Source organism: Sceloporus occidentalis, unplaced genomic scaffold, assembly GCF_023333645.1.
Source record: "Sceloporus occidentalis isolate IW3139 unplaced genomic scaffold, rSceOcc1.0.p SCAF_8, whole genome shotgun sequence".
Classification (NCBI taxonomy): Eukaryota; Metazoa; Chordata; class Lepidosauria; order Squamata; family Phrynosomatidae; genus Sceloporus; species Sceloporus occidentalis.
In genome coordinates, this window is record NW_028316988.1 from 20,786,214 (window position 1) to 20,805,900 (window position 19,687).

General features: G+C 41.3%; 1 protein-coding gene across 4 annotated transcripts in view; it reads right to left on the reverse strand.

Moving 5' to 3' along the window:
• LRRC8A (leucine rich repeat containing 8 VRAC subunit A) overlaps nt 1-19,687 on the reverse strand; it is a 44,384-nt gene that overhangs the window by 18,916 nt on the left and 5,781 nt on the right. For all 4 annotated transcript variants that reach the window (XM_089535168.1, XM_089535166.1, XM_089535165.1 and 1 more), the window contains one exon: nt 13,326-13,510. The gene's annotated coding sequence lies outside the window, so the exon portion shown is untranslated. The remainder of the gene's footprint in view (nt 1-13,325; nt 13,511-19,687) is intronic.

Consider the following 19,687-nt stretch of genomic DNA (forward strand, 5'->3'; position numbering starts at 1 on the left):
TTCTAGCAACCAAGTGCAAGTCAGAAAGAGTGTGAACATCTGAATAGGGTTTTGGGAGCTGGGGATGTGGAAAGAGTTCAGGGAGTTCATGTTTAACAGTTTATATTTAACTGAACTGTTAATTAATACATCTTCATGTTTTCTTTTCTACCACTATGGTTGACTGTTTACACTAAAGAATTGAAAGGAAAGACATTAGTGCATTCAACCCACTGATCAACACAGCCACTTGTCCAGTATACAGTACAACCCACATATCCATGGGAACAGTATCCACTGTTTCATTTACCCACATCTGAAAAAATATGTTCTCTCTAGCAACACAATTCTATGGTGTGCTTCCAGTGGACGTTGACCACAAGTCACAGTGGAAGACTGAGAAATGCTGTTGTTGTTGTTGTTGTTATGTGCCTTCAAGTCATTTCTAACTTATGGCGACCCTATCACAGGGTTTTCTTGGCAAGTTTTTTCAGAGAGTTTTGCCATTGTCATCCTCTGAGGCTGAAAATGTGTGACTTCCCCAAGGTGATCCAGTGGCTTTACATGGCCGAGCTGGGATTCAATCCCTGGTCTCCAGGGTCCTAGTCCAATGCACAAACCACTACACCACACTGACTCTCACCTAACTAGAGAGGTGTTATCTCTAGGTCCTCTAGCATGAATCTATAGTCAACTTCCTCCAGAAGTAATTTAATTTCTATAGGGTGTGCTATTATCTGTTGTTTCGTGTTTCCACTGTAAGTCTAGGAATTCATCCCTCTCCAGATACTGTAATGTCACCCTAAGGCCTGGCCGTTTTGGATACTAAAAACACCATCAAAAAATTTGGAGATATCTGAATGTTGTGTAGGACTATCAAATTTTATTATTCAGAACTCACATTTAATTTTATTGTTTATAAATAAATATTCACCAATAAATAAATTTGTGAAAGAGGTTCTCCACCATTGGGAGTGGGTGAAGTATGGCCATAGGCTGCAAGTAGCCCCTAGACTCAGGCCACTTTATGGCCCCAGGGCACCCCAGGGGTCATTCCTTTTGCTCCAAAATACTCTCTGGGGAGTATGGAGTACATTTCTACCACATTTAGAGCCCTTCTGGATACACCAGAGGATCAATTTTTTTGCAATGTTTTTGTCCCAGAATACCTCCCACCTGCTATTTATACCACATTTTGGGATCTCTCTCGGCCAATATAGAGATGATATTTTTAAAACAGGAAGCAAGCATGAAGTGTTCTTCCAAGTCACTCCCTGTTGTTAAAAAAAGGGCTCTGTTGGCTCAACTTGGTAAAAAGATATTGATTCATTCTCGAGAGTGGTTTTTGGGCCAGGAAGGCCCAAAAACATGGTGATAATGCTCCCCTAGAAGGCTTTTTTTTTGGTAGAAGAAGATATGGTGAAGGATAATGGCCCTTCAAGGTTTCCTTAGGGTCTAATGCAGCCCTCCATATTTGCGCACCCTTTTTAACTGGAGCAGCAGGCTTCTACGCATCTGCTCTTATCAATTTCCTCCTCGTGCAGAGCACCTTTATCAGTTCCGTTTGCTCCCTTTGTTAAAAATGTTTGATATGCTACACAATCAGTACATTGTATTAAAAACATACTCCTTGTATGGAACCCAGAGGTACTTCCTTCATTGGCTAAGCACACCCACACGTTCTCTTTTGCATGAGGTGAAAATGCAGTACTTTCTCCAAGAACATGATCATGGTTCTTGCAAGCTGGGATGTGCAACTGTAAGCACTGAAGATGCTCTGGGACATCATTTCTGATACAGAATCCTAGAGTTGAAAAAGACTCCAAGGTCCGTCCAGTCCAACCCTATTCTGAGGACACAACCAAAGTGACAGATGATTATCTAGCCTCCGTTTAAAAACCTCCAAAGGAGGAGACACCACTACTCTCCAAGACAGAATATTCCACGCATGGCACTTAACTGCCTCAACTCTGCCTCTCTTCCTTCTTCACTGTCAAAAAACAGAGAGGAAAAACTCAGGAGTATGTTTCATCATCTAGCAAACTGTGGCCAGTGTGCCATATGTAGCTCTTGGGGTTTGTAAGTATGACCACTGAGGTCCCCCAGAAACCCCCAGGTTCCACAATTTTTAAAAAGAATTGGGCTGATTTTCTGGTGATCATTTAACCCAAAACTGCCTGAAGGTCTCCAAAATTGTCCACAATAACAGTGATTTGTTTTCCCCTATCTCCCAAAGCCCCTCAAAAAAAAAAAGAGAACAAAATTGTCCAATACCCAGCCAAAATGGCAGCCTGAAGTGGAGCTACATTGCTTCTGGCACACTAAAATATACCAATGCCAGTGCTTTAAGTGGCATGACAATGGGTCTAACTCATACAGACAGAGTCCTCGGGGTATAAGAACATCTAAAAAGGTGGACAAATTTCCTGAAAGCAAAGATTTTTGTTTGCTTGCTTCATTTTAAAAGAGAAGCACTGTGTACTGATGTTCTGGCTAGATTTGAGGCTATGAAGGGATCTTTTCTAATGGCTCATCTTCCCTTAGCAACTGCTGTCAGCTCTTGAAAATGAGGGCAGGGGGGAAACAAGACAGAGCAAGGGAGCTAGAAGCCATGGTTACACACAAACATCTTTTGCAAGGCTGAGGAGGAAAAAGAGAAGTATTGGTAACTTGGAAAGTAGGAGCCAACTTTGAAAAGCACAGTTTACTTACTAAAGGTTCAGACTTGATCATCAAATTTGCAGGAACACTAACTGAAGTAGCATTGTGAATCAAGTGATCTGTCTCTGAACTTGTATTCCTTCTCTAATCCCAGTTTGAGCTATGCTGTGGTGACCACAAGAAATATCTATGCTTGATTTTGTTATCATGTTGCTTTGTAACAATTAATATATTTTAAATGGTATTATATGTTTTAAATTGTAAGTTTTGCAATGTTAATTTAACATACCTTTGTATCTAATGTCTGTTGACTGTACCCAAGGCTGCTTTTGTTGTTGCCTTGAAGAAATCTTTTTTTTAAATATAAAAATAAAACACAGATGCCAGCACCTCTCTAAACACGAGGAATTGCAAGGTGATAGCAAAATGCATGCCTCCCAAAAGAAAAGAGGATCCACAAGTAACCCTCATTCAGTCTCAGAAGAAGGCAAAGGCAAAAACCCCTCTGAACAAATCTTGCCAAGAAAACCCCATGATAGTTTTACTTTAGGGTTGCTGTAAATCAGAAATGACTGCATGACATACAACAACAACAATGCAGAATCTCACTCTTAACCACTTTGCTATACCACCATGCCATCCTCCATCGCAACTAGCCACGTTGGCAGAGGATGTTGAGAGATAGGATATCTGATAATATCTGAAGGGCCAAAGATTCCCAGCCCTACTATGCTCATAAGTAAAATGGGGGATGGATTTTGGTCATCCTTTCAATCACCCATTATGTTAGACGTTGGGATTTTAATCCATATAAATGACTATACACAGAATCCAGTTTAGTAGTAAAATCAGATTAGTTAACATAAAATATAAGGCTTCAGATAAATGCAGAAATTCAGGTACAGCAGCAAGCGTGCTTGGACTCCACAGTGCAAACCTGAAGGAGAATGGCATCAAACGGCACCACTTAGTAAAACAGATACTCATTCCTGAGTGTGATTTTTGATTTGGAGAAGACATTGACTATACCTTTGCAAATTTTACACTTGCGAAAACAAAACAGCAGCAACAACAACAAAAACCATAAACCAAACTGCTCTGGATTTGGATCCAGATCTAGTGTGAAAGAGGTATCTGTTATTGTTAAGTGCAAGCGTAACTAGATACGTACAGTCTTGCACAGAATATGATACGACCATGATGTGAAGTACGCTAGTACAGTACCAGCATTCCAGAATTGCACTTATTACAGAAAGCAAAGCCATTTAAAAAAAACCACTATCAGCTGTTTTGAACTGCCCTTGTTTAGCACTTCTTCGGAGTATTGTGCAATACTATGCATCTCTCTTCAGATGTAAAACCCATTCAGTTCAGTGCAATTTAAAGGAAACCTTTGCACAGGATAGCAATCTTAATCTCTAAATTAGGGATGGGAATCATGGAGCTCCTCCGATATTGCTGGGGTGAAACTCCCAGCATGCCTTACCCACTGGCTATGCTGGCCAGGGCACATGTGAGCTGCACTCCAATAAAATCTGGAAGGCTGCACTTTGCCAACTCATGCTTTAAATCTTCTGTTGCACAACATTCAGTCTTCTAACTCCCGACTTAAATGTGGTTATTCTCTTACCTGCTCCTGCCTCTTCTCTATGCAGTCTTCCTTCTAACACAGACACATATTAAATTCAGATGTTTGCCAGACTCTGATCTGATTTAAAAGACAACGGTTCTCTCTTTGCTGCTAAAGAGGTGGGTGGCACTGAAGCTGATTCTCTCAAACTTATCTTCACCAAGGTTTTCAAACAGAAAAACTAAAATTAAAATTTTAAAAATACACAAAGCAAAGAGAACTTCTCAAAGCTACCCAAACAGGACTGGAGATTGTCCTCCTCTGTGTCATTTGCAAACAAGCGTTCATGGAGAGAGACTTTTGAAACATCCTGGCATTTGTAGCTTGCTAAGCAACAAGTTTTCCTGAAGACTAAGTTGGAGTAAATTAAAAATGCAGGCAGAAGAAGCTGGTATGGCAATTCCTATTTTTCCTGGAACAGACTTGATAGCAAAAACAGCAGGAAGAAGTGCTCAGAAGCCAAAAAGAGAAATTCTCCAATGGAGAAAACTCCTAGCAAGTTACACCTCACCAGGAGAGAAATAATCTATACCATTTTAAACCTGCTCTTCCTCCATAGAGGTCAAAGCATCACATATACTTATTTCATTTAGGAAGGGGAGACACTGAGTAAGGTACATCTCACAGCAGATCCATGAAGGCTGCTTATCTTAAGCACTGGCCCAGGAAGGAATGGGTGGTCACCTCCAGAAGTAATTTTCTCTGGACCATACCAACATGTTGTTAACTGCTCTTGAGTCATCCCCGATTCATGGTGACCCTATGGATGAGACATCTCCAAGACCCCCTATCCTCCACTGGTCTGCTTAGGTCCTGCAAATTTAGTCCCATAATATCCCTGATTGAGTCTGTCCATCTGGTGTGCAGTCTTCCTCTCTTTCTGCTAACCTCTACCTAACCTAGAATTATTGCCTTTTCTAAGGAGTCATGCCTTCTCATGATGTGGTCGAAGCATAACAGCCTCAGTTTGATCATCTTGGCTTCCAAGATTTCAGTCTGTTCTAGGACCCACTTTTTTGTCTCTTTGGCTGTCCACGGCATTCTCACCACTCTTCTTCAGTATCACATTTCAAATCAGTTGGTTTTCTTCTTATTTGCTTTTTTCACTGTCCAGCTTTCATATCTGTATATTGTGACTGAAAATACAACGGTTCCATACGAACTCAGAAGCTATGATGCTTGTTGCCTAATCAGTTCCTAGAGCAGGGAGAGGGGGAACTTGTGGCCTACCAGATGCTTCAAATTTCAGCTCCTAGGCACTCCAGACAGTGCAGTCAGTGGTTTAGGGAATTCTGAAACTTGCAGTACAAAACAGCTGGAGAGGCAAAGGCCTCCCAATCATCTGTGGCAAAGCCATCCATAGCGGGCAACAGTACAACTTGTGGTGGCCAAGACTGCTAGATAAACCAAGATGGCAAAATGCAAAGGCAATCTGGACACCCAGAGGAAAAGCCTGACACCTACTGAGATGTTCAAATTTAGCAATGACCAGCCACTGTCAGAATAGAACACAGAGAAATAGAAGTAAGCCACTCTAGTCTCAATGGGACTTTCTCCTAGAAATGTTTGCATAATCGTGCAGAAAAAACTGGAGACAAGTCTCAAGATGCTGAAAAGCTGGTTGGTTTTATTACTTTAAAAGATGCCCAACACTTTTTGAGATTACATATACTCACAAGCCCCTTCTCAGTGGCTACTTAAAATCTAATCTTCACACCTTCCCTGAACAAGACAATATTTGAAGTTCAACAGCCCCTGAAGAAGGCCTTAAGAGCACACACAGGCTGGAATGCATTAGAAGGTTTTAAACAACTATCTTCTGAACATTTTGAGATGTATCCCCAGTTTCTTCTGTGGACTTCATTGGATGCTCCTCAGTTTCTGCTTCCTTTGCATAACACTGTAGCCTAAGGCTAGATTTAGATTTAATCCTTCTGCCCTGAGCTCAGTTTTCTCTGCCACAGCACTGACGCGTCCTTGAACTCTCCCAAGGAAATACGTATAGAAGGCATTTAGTAGCTCAGCATCTTTACCATCAAGAGTCTAATAAAATGCAGCAACAGAAAGTCACGCACATCACAGTTGCTCCATTTCACCAGGGCAGTCTTCCTGATATCCCTGAAACCAACTTTGGGTGTAAGGAGAGTTTGCTTTTGGTTTTTCATTGACCATGTTTGTAGGGCTATCCAACCTTTCCAGAGGAAAGACCAAGAGATAAGAACTTAGAACCAAAGGTGACCTCTGAAGCCACCAGTGCTTTGAAGGATGGCTGCCTACTGCAGAAGTGGAGACCTTGTGGCTCTCCAGGTGACACTGGACTACAATTCCCATGATTCCTAGCTACTCTGGCTAGGGCTAATAGGGAGGGCAGCCCAAACTCATTGGTAAATGCTGTGCATTTCCCTCTGTTACCTCTCTTTCACAAGCAAGAATAGGCTCCCTACTAGTTTCTTGCAGCCTACACAGACAGTCTTGAAGCAACTGGAAGGCTAACAGAATTATAGCAGCCTGAGCATTCATAATGAAAACCTATGAAAAATGACACCACAACTGGTCTCTTGTCTGTTTATGAGCTTATGGGCTCATCCTCTGAACAAAAACCTTGCAAAAGGTGTGCAGAAACTGAGTCCCATAACCAGAGAACTATACATACTAGCAACTCAGGAAAAATGAAAGAAGATTGGAAGAAAAGGCAGAGGCCAAGAGAAAGAACTACTATAAAGTATCTGCTGAACAGGGGAGATTATTTAATTTTGCAGATTTATGCTCACCTACTTCGCTCCAATTTTCTCGGAAGTAAGGCATTCTAGAATACAGGCAGTCCAAGAGTTCTGCAATCCAGCAATTGTGACCTTAAAGCCACCATTTTCACCCTGATTGCAAGGATGGAATTCTAAGTCCCCTAAGTCATCATGGGAGTGTCTGAATTAAAAAGAATGCTTAAAAATTAAAACAATTAGGAAACTTGGCAAGACCAGTCATTCACTCATGGAACCTAAGAGTTCATTGAAAATCAACTAAGCATTCACCGACTAAGATGACAGTAATGGCTCATGAGTATCTCCTGGAAATACACTAATTTGTACATTACATCTGATTTCCTCTTCCAGTTTCCAGCCCTCAACAGTGTGTTTGATTTCAGGGTTGGGAAGAAATAAATTCCCATAAAATACATTTACAGTAAGCCCTCTGTATACACAGATTCTTTATCTATGGATTCAACCATCCACAGCTTGAAAATATTCCAAAAAAATAAAAATTCCCCAAAGCAAACTTTAATTTTCCAATTTTATGTAAAGGATGCCGTTTTACTATGTCATTAAATTTAACAGAACTTGAGTATCCATGATTTAGATATTCATGGGGGATCCTGGAACAATACCTGAGCAGATACTAAGGACTCGTACTTTCTTTTACTGAAATCCTAAGATCCACCAATACAAGTAATCAGAAAATGACACACATTTTAGATCAAATGAGAAGATGGAGAAACACAGACCCTTATGATGCAGTGTTGCAAGCACCTGCAGGAAACAAAGATTAAGTGGGGAAAAGTAATAAGATTCAACACTAGCCAATCCTACTGCAGGTATGTGTAAAGGTAAAGGTTTTCCCTTGACATGGATGTCCAATTGTAACCGACTGTAGGGGATGGTGCTCATCTCTGTTACTAAGCCAAAGAGCCAGCATTGTCCAAAGACGAATCTAATCTTGCGGCCAGCATGACTGCACTGAATGCTGTTATCTTGCTACCGAAGTGGTTCCTATTTATCTACTTGCACTTTTACATGTTTTTGAACAGCTAGGTTGACAGAAGCTGGGTCTAGTGGCGGGAGCTCACCCCATCATGCAGCACTTGAGCCTCGAATTGCCAACCTTCTGACCTTAAGAATGTCAGAACTGGCATCTTAACCACGAAGCCATTGCATCCTTCATCCCATGTGTACCTACCTGCCTTCAAACTGCAAGGTAAAAAGCAGCTGCTGCCAGAATCCCTTACTGAGCAGAAAAACAGAGATAAATGTCTGCCTCATCAGCTATTCCCAGTATGTATAAAAAGATAGATCAAATTATTTAGTCACCATTGTAAAAGTGGAGGCCGTGAAAGAAAAAGTAATCCTTGACTTGTTTCATTTCTCAGGACAGTGAAACTATTTTTATACTGTAAATGCTTTTTTCGCTCCCCTTTTTCATTCTCATCTTTTATATAACTGGATGTTTTTAGCAGCATCGGCAGTGGGAAGATGGTGAAGGAAGGCTGGAGAAACACAGAACATTTAAGTGCAGGGTCGCAGCAGCGTATCTGCAGTAAACAATGCACTCAAGAAAAAATATGGAAAAAAGGAAGATTCTAATCTCACTGATCCTAAGGTAGCCATATGTGCCTGCCTTCAACAGGCAAAGTAAACAGCAGCTACCTCCAGAGTCTCTTACCAAGCATGCATGAACAGCAAAGTAGGGGGAAAAGTGGAGCAGAGATGCCTTGTCAACTAATCCCAGCATGTTTTAAAAAAACATCCAAAACTCACAGATCTGGCCACCAAAATGAAACTCATAAGAAAAGTGAGGGTGGTTAAAGAAAACATCATCTTTGGACGCACTTTGGAGGTAGCCTTCAAGTGGTCACTAGTAGATTCAAAGTCCTTTTGTTTAGTTATGCAGGGCTTACCTGACAGGGTTTTCCCCCTTCTATTTCCCATGTGCATAATATTGTTAGTTTTGAATAAACGTTTTGCTGAAACTTGTTTGAATTGCTCTTCCTTTGAGAGGTATAGGAATTAATCCCTAACCTTTCCATGTTATGACTCCATCTGCTATATCAAGTTTTCTCTGGAATGATAGTGAAGGACAGTTCTATCAATACCATGGATTGCAAGAAAACAAATAATGGGTCCAAGAGCATATCAAGCCTGAATGCTCTCTAGAAGTCAAGATGACTAAACTGAGATTGTCATACTTTGGAAGTATCATGAGAAGACATGATTCATTAGACAAGACAACAATGCTTGGTGAGGTGGAATGGAGCAGGAAAAGAGGAAGACTGAATAAGACTCCATCACAGAAGCCATAGCCCTGAGTCTGCAAGACCTGAGCAGGTCTGTTGATGACAGGGTGACTTGGAGGTCTTTTATTCACAGGGTCACCATAAGTCGACTTGACAGCAGTTAACAATAATTGTTGCTGTAAGTTGGAAATGAAGGAACACAAAAACTACAATGGAAGGAAGCCACTACTACCTTCAGTTTGGAAGACTTGGGGAATACAAAATTAGAGAAAGTAATGGACTAGAAGGATTATGGTTTCCTGGGTAAGAAAGGGCATGATCATCTTGGGAACCTTGCAACATTATATTTGGCTGCCAGGAGGGGTGCACTTGGTCTGAGGTTTCACCTACACCACCAGCTAAAGGATTTGCCTGAGGATTTGGAGCTAGTACTACCCAGAGTAATCAGCAATGAACAAAAGTAAATAGTTGTCTAACTCTATTGTCTGACTGCTTCATGCTTTCACACACACACACCTTTTATATTCCAAGTGGCTTCTCTCACACACTTCTTCCTGCTAGCAAACTGCTTCACTGTTTGCATATCATGGAAGCCTACCACCAAATACACAGCTGGGGGAAAAAAACCTCATGGGTAGTTCAACTGCAACATACAAAAATTAAAGCTGCAGAAATGTAGAGAGGCAGCAGATTAGAAAGATGCTAAAAACAATGAGGATACAGCCACTGTGTCATGGGGAAAGGGTCTGTGAGCATCTAGGGAATTCACAAGCAGAAAGGCTGGGCTCCACACCAGGGCTTCAGGTTCCCCATCTCTGCATTAGAAGAGACCAAGCTACTTCAAAGAGTATTACATGAACAAATTCCAAGAAAAGATTCCACCTAGGAAGAACCTCTTGACCATAAGAACAGTTTGAGTGTGGAACAGACTGCCTGAGAGGATATGGTGAATCTTCCTTCTTTGAAGGTCTGTAAACAGAGGCTGGAGTGCTTTAGTTAGATTGGAATTTTAATCTGAAGTGTTTTTAGACTGAATAACCTGTTAGTTTTGTTGGGAATGGAGATTGTGATTTTATGACTTTGTATTTGTAATTGATATTTGTTTCTTTGTTTGGAGCCCACCTCCATCCAAAAGGGAGAGGCAGGCTAAAATAGTAATAGTAATAGTAATAATAATAATAATTGTTATTCAACTTCCAAAGTAACACCAGGTTTTCCTATAAATGTTAATTTATGACTAGCTTTATGCAAAAGCAGACAGATCTCTCATTTCTCTCGCACACGTTACAGTGCACAAAGCAATAACTCTGCTTTCAAAACCAGGAAGCATATGATTATCTCAGTATCCACTGGAATCTGTAATTGGTTAATTAAAGTCAACACTTTAATTAAGGACTCCACTGTTGTTAAAATACAAGGCTGGGTCATCCCAGGGGAAATCTTAGCAGTGGCCTAAAAAGAGAGAGGTAGAAAGAGAGGATAGAGAGGGAAGGACAAAGGAAAAAGTGTGTGTGTGTGGGGGGGGTGGACAGCTCTGAAAGGGTCTCAGGAGAAACCATATGTTCCTCTAGTTCTTCTAGAACAGACATGAATGCATGACCACGAAAAAACCTGCTTTAAGCTAAGACAGGCAGGTATTGTCTATCCTGAAAGGATGTAAATGGGTTTGGTGAAATACCCGGGCTCTTTGAAAGGCCAGACTGAATTACCTCACCAAACTACAAATCCCAGGATTCTGTAGATAGAGTCATGGCAGCTAGTGGTATTAAACTGCTTTAATTCTGCAGCATGGATGCATTCATGTTGATTACTGATGAAGGGGACATGTAGCCCAACACAGCTGAGGGGAGAACCAAGTTGAGGTCACTCTACTGAAGGAGGCTAGATTGCTCCCTCTGTTATTTTCCAGACAAGAGAAACAGAGACCTTTATAGTGAAAGGGGCATTTGGCATCTGATCTCATTTACCACGGAAAGGGCTGCTAATTGGATGTTGCTGTTGTATGTCTTCAGGCTATTTCCAACTTATAGCAACCCTAAGGCGAATCTATTACAGGGTTTTCTGGAGTGAGTATGTGACTACGCCAAGTTTCCATGGCAGAGCAGAGACTTGAACTCTGATCTCCAGAGTTGTAGTCCAGTGCTCAAACCACTACACCACGCTGATTCTCGCTAACTGGATGATTGCTATATTTTTTAAAGTAGTCATTTAAAGTTTTAATGCTTTAACCTACATTATGACTTCAATATATTTGTCTTATTGAATATTAAGCATCCCAGAGTCCTAATCAGGGAGAAAAGATATGAAGAAAACACATAAATAACACATAAATACTGTATAATTGCCCATTCAAAAAGGAGCAATCAAGAAGCAAGAGAGAACCCACAAGTCCCCTGAACATTTCTGAAGAGACCAAAAATCCTAGAAATGGTACAATGGCCACTTACCATGAAGGATCATTCTTGTTCAGTGGAGAAGATGACATCCAATATGGGTTAGCCTCATTGTTGACCAGGCAAGGCAAGATGGTGTGACCTACAAGATTTGTTTTTGCCTCGAGGCTGAAGGTTCCTCACTCTCATTCAACTAGTTGATATGTCTGCCACCTCACAACACTTTATAATCTTCTAAGCCAAGATTCTCCAGACTATAGGTGAGCATTTTGCTTGGGGAAATGGATCCCATTTCCAAACCTCCCAACACCTCTGTGAGCCAACAACCAACTCTCTTACCTCTGGATCAGCATCCATCAAATAAACTAGAAGCCAGGCAGGGGAGACAGAGAAAGTTCTCTCTTCTGTTTGCTGACAAATCCCATAGTCCAAAACTCAAGATCCCAAAAGGAGAGGGTATTTAATTACGTGATTATTCACCCTCACAATACAATATCACTTCCAGCCAAGGAGCTGCTCATTTTACAAATGGGAGGCCTGAAAGGGTTGGTTCAACCCTGAGAATGCAAACATGGTCTCTGCAAAAGGAGAAAGCTCCAAGTACCACACAGCAAAGAACAAGATCTCTGGAGTAGTGCATGGGTGTATCACTGGATATGAAAAATATTGGGGTATAGAAATGTGGATGGTTTGAGTGCTGCACTAGAATTTTGGGAGTCCAAGATTCAAATGGAAACCCACAGGGTGCCATGGAGCAAGTCATACTTCTTCAGCTCATGAGGAGTCTGAGTTGTAAGAGTTGGCAAGGGTCATCTAGTTCAACACCGTGCCATTCAACCAAATGCAACAAAAGCACTCCTGCCAGATGGCCATCCAACCTCTGTTTAAAATCCTCCACTGTTCAACAGCTCTTATGATAAGAAGATTCTTCTTAATATTTAGGTGGAATCTCTTTTCTTGTAACTGGAATCTGTTGGTTCATTTTCTAGTCTGTACAGCAGCAGAAAACAAGTTCATCTTCTACATAACATCTCTTCAGAGATTCATAGGTTGGAGCAATGGTAAACCTACTCTGAATAAATTTTTATCAAGAAAGCCCTAAGGCCCTATACAGACAGGCCAAAATAAAGCTGCTTCAGGTCACTTTGGAGGTATAGTGTTTCAATGATGCATGCATCCTAAGAGTCTGGAAGCTGCACCAAAGCTGCACTCCAGTCCTTAGGACTGGAGCATGACTTTAGTGAGGCTTCTGGCTCTTAGAATGCATGTATCATTTAAACAGCATACCCCCAAGTGACTCGAAACAGCTTTATTTTGGCCTGTCTGTATCAGGCCTAAGACAGAGTAACCTTAAATTGGAGTCGACTTGAAAGCATGCAACAACAGTAAAGAAGCTGTGGGACGCTTACTTCTCATACATTCCTTGCCACTGCTGCCAAAGTTCCCTCACTATACATTTTAAGGCCACTGAGTTCAGCAAATTCTTTTATATTCAAGTCACATCTGAACTGTAATGTGATGCAAGAACACGTCTCCCCAACTCTTTACTTTCTTGCTTGCTGGTTTTTTCCATTTGGCTTTTGATCAAACCTTTCTTTAACCTTCTCTGCTGTTCCATGTTTAAAAATAAAAATATATATATAAAAAGGCACATTACCAAGTACGTCATCACCAGAGCAGTCCTTTAGGGAACAGGATGCAGGCCTTCTCTTTCTCCACCCAAGCTGGCTTCTGCTATCTGTACTTCAGCCCTCTGTACTGAAGTTCAAGGTGCCCTCCATGAGCAGAATCCTGATCTGGTGCTGAAGAGACTCCTTCCCCAAACGCCATGGGAGCAGGTACCTTAAAATAAACACACAACTAAGTTTACTAATGCGGGTCAGGTTTGGTAGTTTAGTCATGATGGTGGTGGGTTTTTCCCCCAAAAAAACGCTCAACAAAATAAAAAGAAGACAGTACCAACTGCCTTGTCCATTTGTGTGGCAAGACAGATCTTACCCAGTATTGGTTGAGTTTACAGGCTACAATGAGTAACTTTAAAATCATAGAAACATAAAGTTGGAAGAGACCTCTAGGGCCATCAACCCCATTCTGCCACACAAGAAGCCATAATTAAAGCATCCCTCACAGATAACCATCCAGCCTCTGCTTAAAGATCTCCAAAGAAGGAGATTCCACCACTCTCCGAGGGAGTGTTTTCCACTGTCGAACAGCTTTTATCATCAGGATGTTTTTCCTAACGTTGAGGTGGAATCTCTTGTCCTATAGTTTGAATCCACTGCTCCGGGTCCTATTCTCTGGAGCAGCAGAAAACAAGCTTGCTCCATCTTCAGTATTGTATCACCTCTTAACCTTTGCTTATCCAGGCTAAACAAACCCAGCTACCTAAGATGCTCCTCATGGGGCTTGATGGTTTCCAGATCTTTCACAATTTTGATCAGCCTCCTCTGGACATGCTCTAGCTTGTAAACATCCTTTTTGAATTGTAGTGCCCAGAACTGGATACAAAAGAACTTATTGCAAAGAGTAGTTTTAAACCACTTTAAAATTGTAAATAACCAAATTCCATTTTAATGCTTAATTTTTTCATTATTTTAGTTGTACACATATTGTTCTTTTTAAAAATTGTAAGCTATCTCGAGTCCAAATTCTGGGAGAGAAGTAGGATATAAATCATTATAATAACAACAGAGAGAGAACAGGGTTCAAATCCCTGTTTGGCCATGAAACCCATTTGGTGACTCTGGGCAAATCACACTCTCTCAGCCTCAGAGGATGGCAATGGTGAACCTCCTTTGAAGAAAACATGCAGGGATAGCTATGTTGGCCATTTAACAAATACAAACATAGGCCCCATATAGACAGGCCAAAATAAAGCTGCTTCGGGTCACTTTGGAGGTATGCTGTTTAAATGATACATGTGTCCTAAGAGTCCGGAAGCCACACCAAAGCCACAATGCAGTCCTTAGGACTGGAGCTCAGCTTTGGCACAGCTTCCGGACTCTTAGGACACATGCATCATTTAAACAGCATACCTCCAAAGTGACCCGAAACAGCTTTATTTTGGCCTGTCTGTATGGGGCCAAAAATTCATCAGTGATACCTTTATTGGCCAACCAAAATACACAATATAATCTGAAGAAATTTGCCAAGAAAACACGGTGAAGGCACACAACAACAAATAACAACTTTAAAAGACTACACAAAGATAGAATTTCAGTTCAAAACTAGATAATTTAAAAATGGTTGAAACCACGTATGGATGCGAGAGCTGCCAGTGAAGAAATCTGACAGAATGCAAATCAACTCATTTGAGATGTGGTGCTAGAGAAGAGTGCTGAGGATGTGGGTGGCCAAAAGGAAAAACAAATGGGTCTTAGAACACATCAGACCTGAGCTCTCCCTGGTAGCTAAGATGACTACATTAAGCTTGTCATATTTCAGCCACATCATCAGAAGAGATGACTCACTGGAAAAGACAATAATGCTAGGAAAGGTGGAGGGCAGTCGAAAGAGAGGAAGAGTGCATACCAGATGGATAGAGTCAATTAGGAAGGCCATGGACATGAGCCTGCAGGACCTGAGAAGGGCAGTTGAGGACAGGGGCGCTTAGAGGTTTCTCATCCACAGCATCACCGTGAGTCAAGGTGACTTGAAGGCAGTTATCACCAAAAAAAATGAATTTGGACAAAATCAATTAGGTCCAAATGAAAAGTTCCATTTTGACTAGGTGCAAATTATACCAACATTGGTGCCAATAGAGTTTCCAAATGGAGGTTGTTCCCCAACTGGGGTGCCACCACAGTGAAGGCCCTCCCCTATGTCTCCTTTGGTGAGACACAGAGCAGGACCCATCTAACAGTCCTCAATTGTCAAGCAGTTCCATAGTCTGAAACAGGTGGACAACTCAGGGCCAAATTCAGCTGCAGAGCCTCAATACAGCGGTGTGTAGGGCAAAAGGGTCAGGACCAAAAAGTTGATCACAGTTGAGCTTCAAGCTTCTGTTGCTGGTAACTCCTATTATAGTTCACATTTTCGCGCTACACTGGAAGGAAGACAGGTTTAATGAACAAATAAATAATAAAATGCCACCCAGCATCACTCAACGTTGTTGGTTAGCTATAGAGAAGAAAGAAGCTCTTCAGACAGTGAAGGATTATCTTATGGAACTCACTGCCACCTGAAGCAGTGATAGGGTCAAAAAAAAATATTAGTCCAGTTTTATTCGTTAGATTTATATCTCACCTTTCCCCTTGGGAATTCCTGGCAGTGTTTATAGCCTGCCCGCTACTTTATCCTCACAACAATCTTGTAAGGTAGGTGAGGCTGAGAGGCAATGATGAGCCTAAGGTTACTATGATCTCACATCATCTTGGAACTATCCTTCATGGATGAATACACTGGGTCCCCATCCTTAGACCAATTTTTAAGGTTTGTATCAACTGATCAAATATCTCCCTGTTCCAAAGAATGCAAAATACTTTGAATATTTCAGTACAAATATTTATATAGACTTCGTTTTAAAAGGGACCTATCCTTCCCACACAAACACAGATGGGGAAGAATGTATCTCCTGAGATGATGTTTGTTTCTATATCACCTATTAAAAAAGAAATCAAGCTTTAAAAAAATCAATTAATTCCCGGAAACCCAAATAACTGAGCTCTGGGAGCATATCACTCAATTCTTCTCAACCCCAGGAATAGCAGCTGGGTCACAAGTCCAAAAAACCACCTATTCATCCAACCATCAAAGCAAGCATGGCTCTGTCCATGTGAATGCCTTTGATAATGGATCTCTCCAGTTATGAATGGGATGCGGAGTTCCAGAGGCTGATTTTTAATGATGGTATGGGCTTCATATTTAATTATAGTATTCAAGTGGAGTTAATTGTAAAAGCTTAAGTCACATATTTCTTCCCTTTGTTCAGCACATGGTGAGAGACGTCTGCAATTAAACTTCAAATAGGTACATACAGGCCATGTACAAATGTAACTGCTGTTGTTGTGTAACTTCAAGTCATTTCTGACTTATGGCAACCCCAAGGTGAACCTATCATGGGGTTTTCTTGGCAAGGTATGTTTAGAAGGGGGTTGTCAATGACTTCCTCAGAGGTTGAGAGAGTGTGACTTGCCCAAGGCCACCCAGTGGGTTTCGTAGCTGAGCTGGGATTGAAACCCTGATCTCTAGGATCCTAGCTGAACACTCAAACCACTACATCACACTTTCTTACATTGTAAAAACACCTCTCAGTTTTATTATTGATGCACTGGCTTTTTTAAAAGCAATGTTATTAAACATAAACACATACAGTACACTTCTTAAACATATATCCAAAAACTACATAATAGAACAACAAACCAACAAAACAAAAACAAGCAACGCTAACACTACCAACTTCCCACCCCAAACTGATAGTTATATTCCACTATTATTAAACTTCCTTTATATGCTGTTATAATTATGCTTCTACTGCATATAAACAAGTGATTCTCAAACTCTTGTCCTCCTGGTTTTTGGACTCCAGCTCCCAGAAGCCACAACCTGGGATTCTGGGAGCCAACGTCCAAAACACCTGAAAGGCCTGTGTTTGGGAGTCACTGATATAAACTACTGTCTCTGTATGATTTTATGTAGCCCCTGAAGAAAGCCTTGAAAAACATATACAGGCCAAAATACATTTGGCTTTTTAAAAGTCAATGAATCATTCATTTATTGAAATGAAATGTCTCCTGCCTCTTCTGTGGCATGCCTCCGAGAAGCCAAAGGGACAAACTAGTCCTTTGACGATGGTATTCCACAAATTTCTGGTGGCCAGACTTTAGAAGCCATGTCATCCTCCCCACTACAGCAGGAGAAGTCAAAGTACAAACAGCACACTCTGCAACAGCCTCTCTCAACCACTCTCTGTAGTCAGCTACAAATATCATCATCCCCAGACAGTATGACCAATAAAGACAACAATTACAGTCCAAAACATCTGGAGAGCAGGAGAATGGGAAAGGTTGCTTATGGAAGAAGCGAGTAACTTCAAAAAGTTGGAAGAGGCACAGGAATCCTAACCTATTGGAAAACAAACAAACAAACACCCCCTCCCCACTCCAGATGGGGCTTCCTTAACAATAATATACAAATTGCTCATGCACCCTCTTTATAATGGAACTGTACTTCTGGGAGGTCTCCAGGACATGGTTTTCCTTGTAAACAATGTGAATAGTGGAGTAAATACTTTGTTTTAAAGAGGACTGCAGACAAGGAAGCCCACTCTATTCTGCCTTGATCAGGCTTCACCTAGAATACTGTGTCCAGTTATGGGCACCACACTTCAAAAAGGATGTTGACAAATTGGAGCGTGTCCAGAAGAGAACGTCTAAAATGGTGAAGGGTCTGGAAAGCATGCCTTATGAGTAAAGACTTAGGGAGCTAGGTATGTTTAGTCTGGAGAAGAAAATGTTAAGAGGTAATGTGATAGCCCTGCTTAAGTATTTGAAGGGGTGGCATTTTGAGGATGGAGCACGTTTGTTTTCTGCTGCTCTGGAGAATTTGACCTGGAACAATGAATGCAAGGTACAGGAAAAAGAGATTCCGCCTGAACATTAGGAGCAACTTCCTGACAGTAAGGGCTGTTCGACAGTGGAACACATTCTCTCAGAGTGGAGTCTCCTTCCTTGGAGGTCTTTAAACAGAGTCTGGATGGCCATGTGTCAGGGATGCTTTGATTGAGAGTTCCTGCATGGCAGGGCTTGGACTGGATGGCCCTTGTGGAGTCTTCCAACTCTATGATTATATAAGCCTCCTCCATATTAATTTTTTATCCCAAAAAAACCTTAACACCCCCCCCCCCCACTCCTTAATGAGTGACAGGTTTGAACTAAAATAAACTCAGGGCCCTCTGCACTTCTAAGACTAAAAAACACACAGACGTGAACCTCCCTGGAAGTAACAATCACCTCTGTTTTAAAGGAACACTGCAGATCCAGTGGGGTGCAAAATCAATAAGGGGGGACCATATGGCCCAAATAGTGTCCATCATTGCTCTAGGGAAATGTCTGATCATGCACATTCTCTCAACAACAGCTGTTACTGTTTGTACGTGAGTTCCAACCCCCCTAAATATACACACACACACTTGAACATTTATACACACACACAGAGGAGACAGGTATGTTTATGAGATGTATACTCCACATTCCACAAGAGACAATAAAAACAACCCTACCATGGTTTAGAGCCCCATCTAATCCAGTGTTTAAAATGTGTTAAAATCCCCATCTAACCTAGTATCCTGTTTTCCCACAGTGGCTAAATATATTGTCTTGGGAAAGACTGAGCTAGGTTCAGAAAAGCCTTTCTGCCCAGCACTGGACATTTAGAGGTATACTGCTTCTAAAGTTGGCAGTTCCATTAAGTGACAACAGAATTATAGCCACTGATAGATTTATTCCCTGTGGTTTTATCTTAATCTCTCTATAAAGCCATCTATGTAAGTCGCTAGCTACCACCCTATCTTGTGGCCTTAGATATCGCAGATTAATTCTGCTCTATTTGAGGAAGGGTCTTCCATGTGGAAGAAATATAAGGAAGAAACATCTGTGGCTGTTCTTAAACAACTGCTCAATTTCAGTAAGATAATTCTCAGACAAACACATTCCTTCTCCCCACTTTCTCCACTTCATATACCATAACCCTGGAAGACTACAAAAACTGCTTCTTGCATCCAATTTACTGTGACCAGAGTCCTTCCCTGACTCATTTGGTTTCCATGAATTATTTGCTTAAGTGTCTGAACAGCTGTACCTTTGGCGGTAAGTAAATCAGAAACAGATGTAATCTCCAAATTATGAACAGGGGCCTCCTTTAAATCTCATCCCCCCAATAACCCATCCGCTCTTCCTCAGCTAGTCAATATACAGAAGCAAAGAATTTCTTAGGCTCTAATGGCAAAACATTCAGACAAGCCATGCATTTCTCTCATCCCTGCCTTACAGGCTTTTTGGCCAATCTCCGGGAATCAGTGCG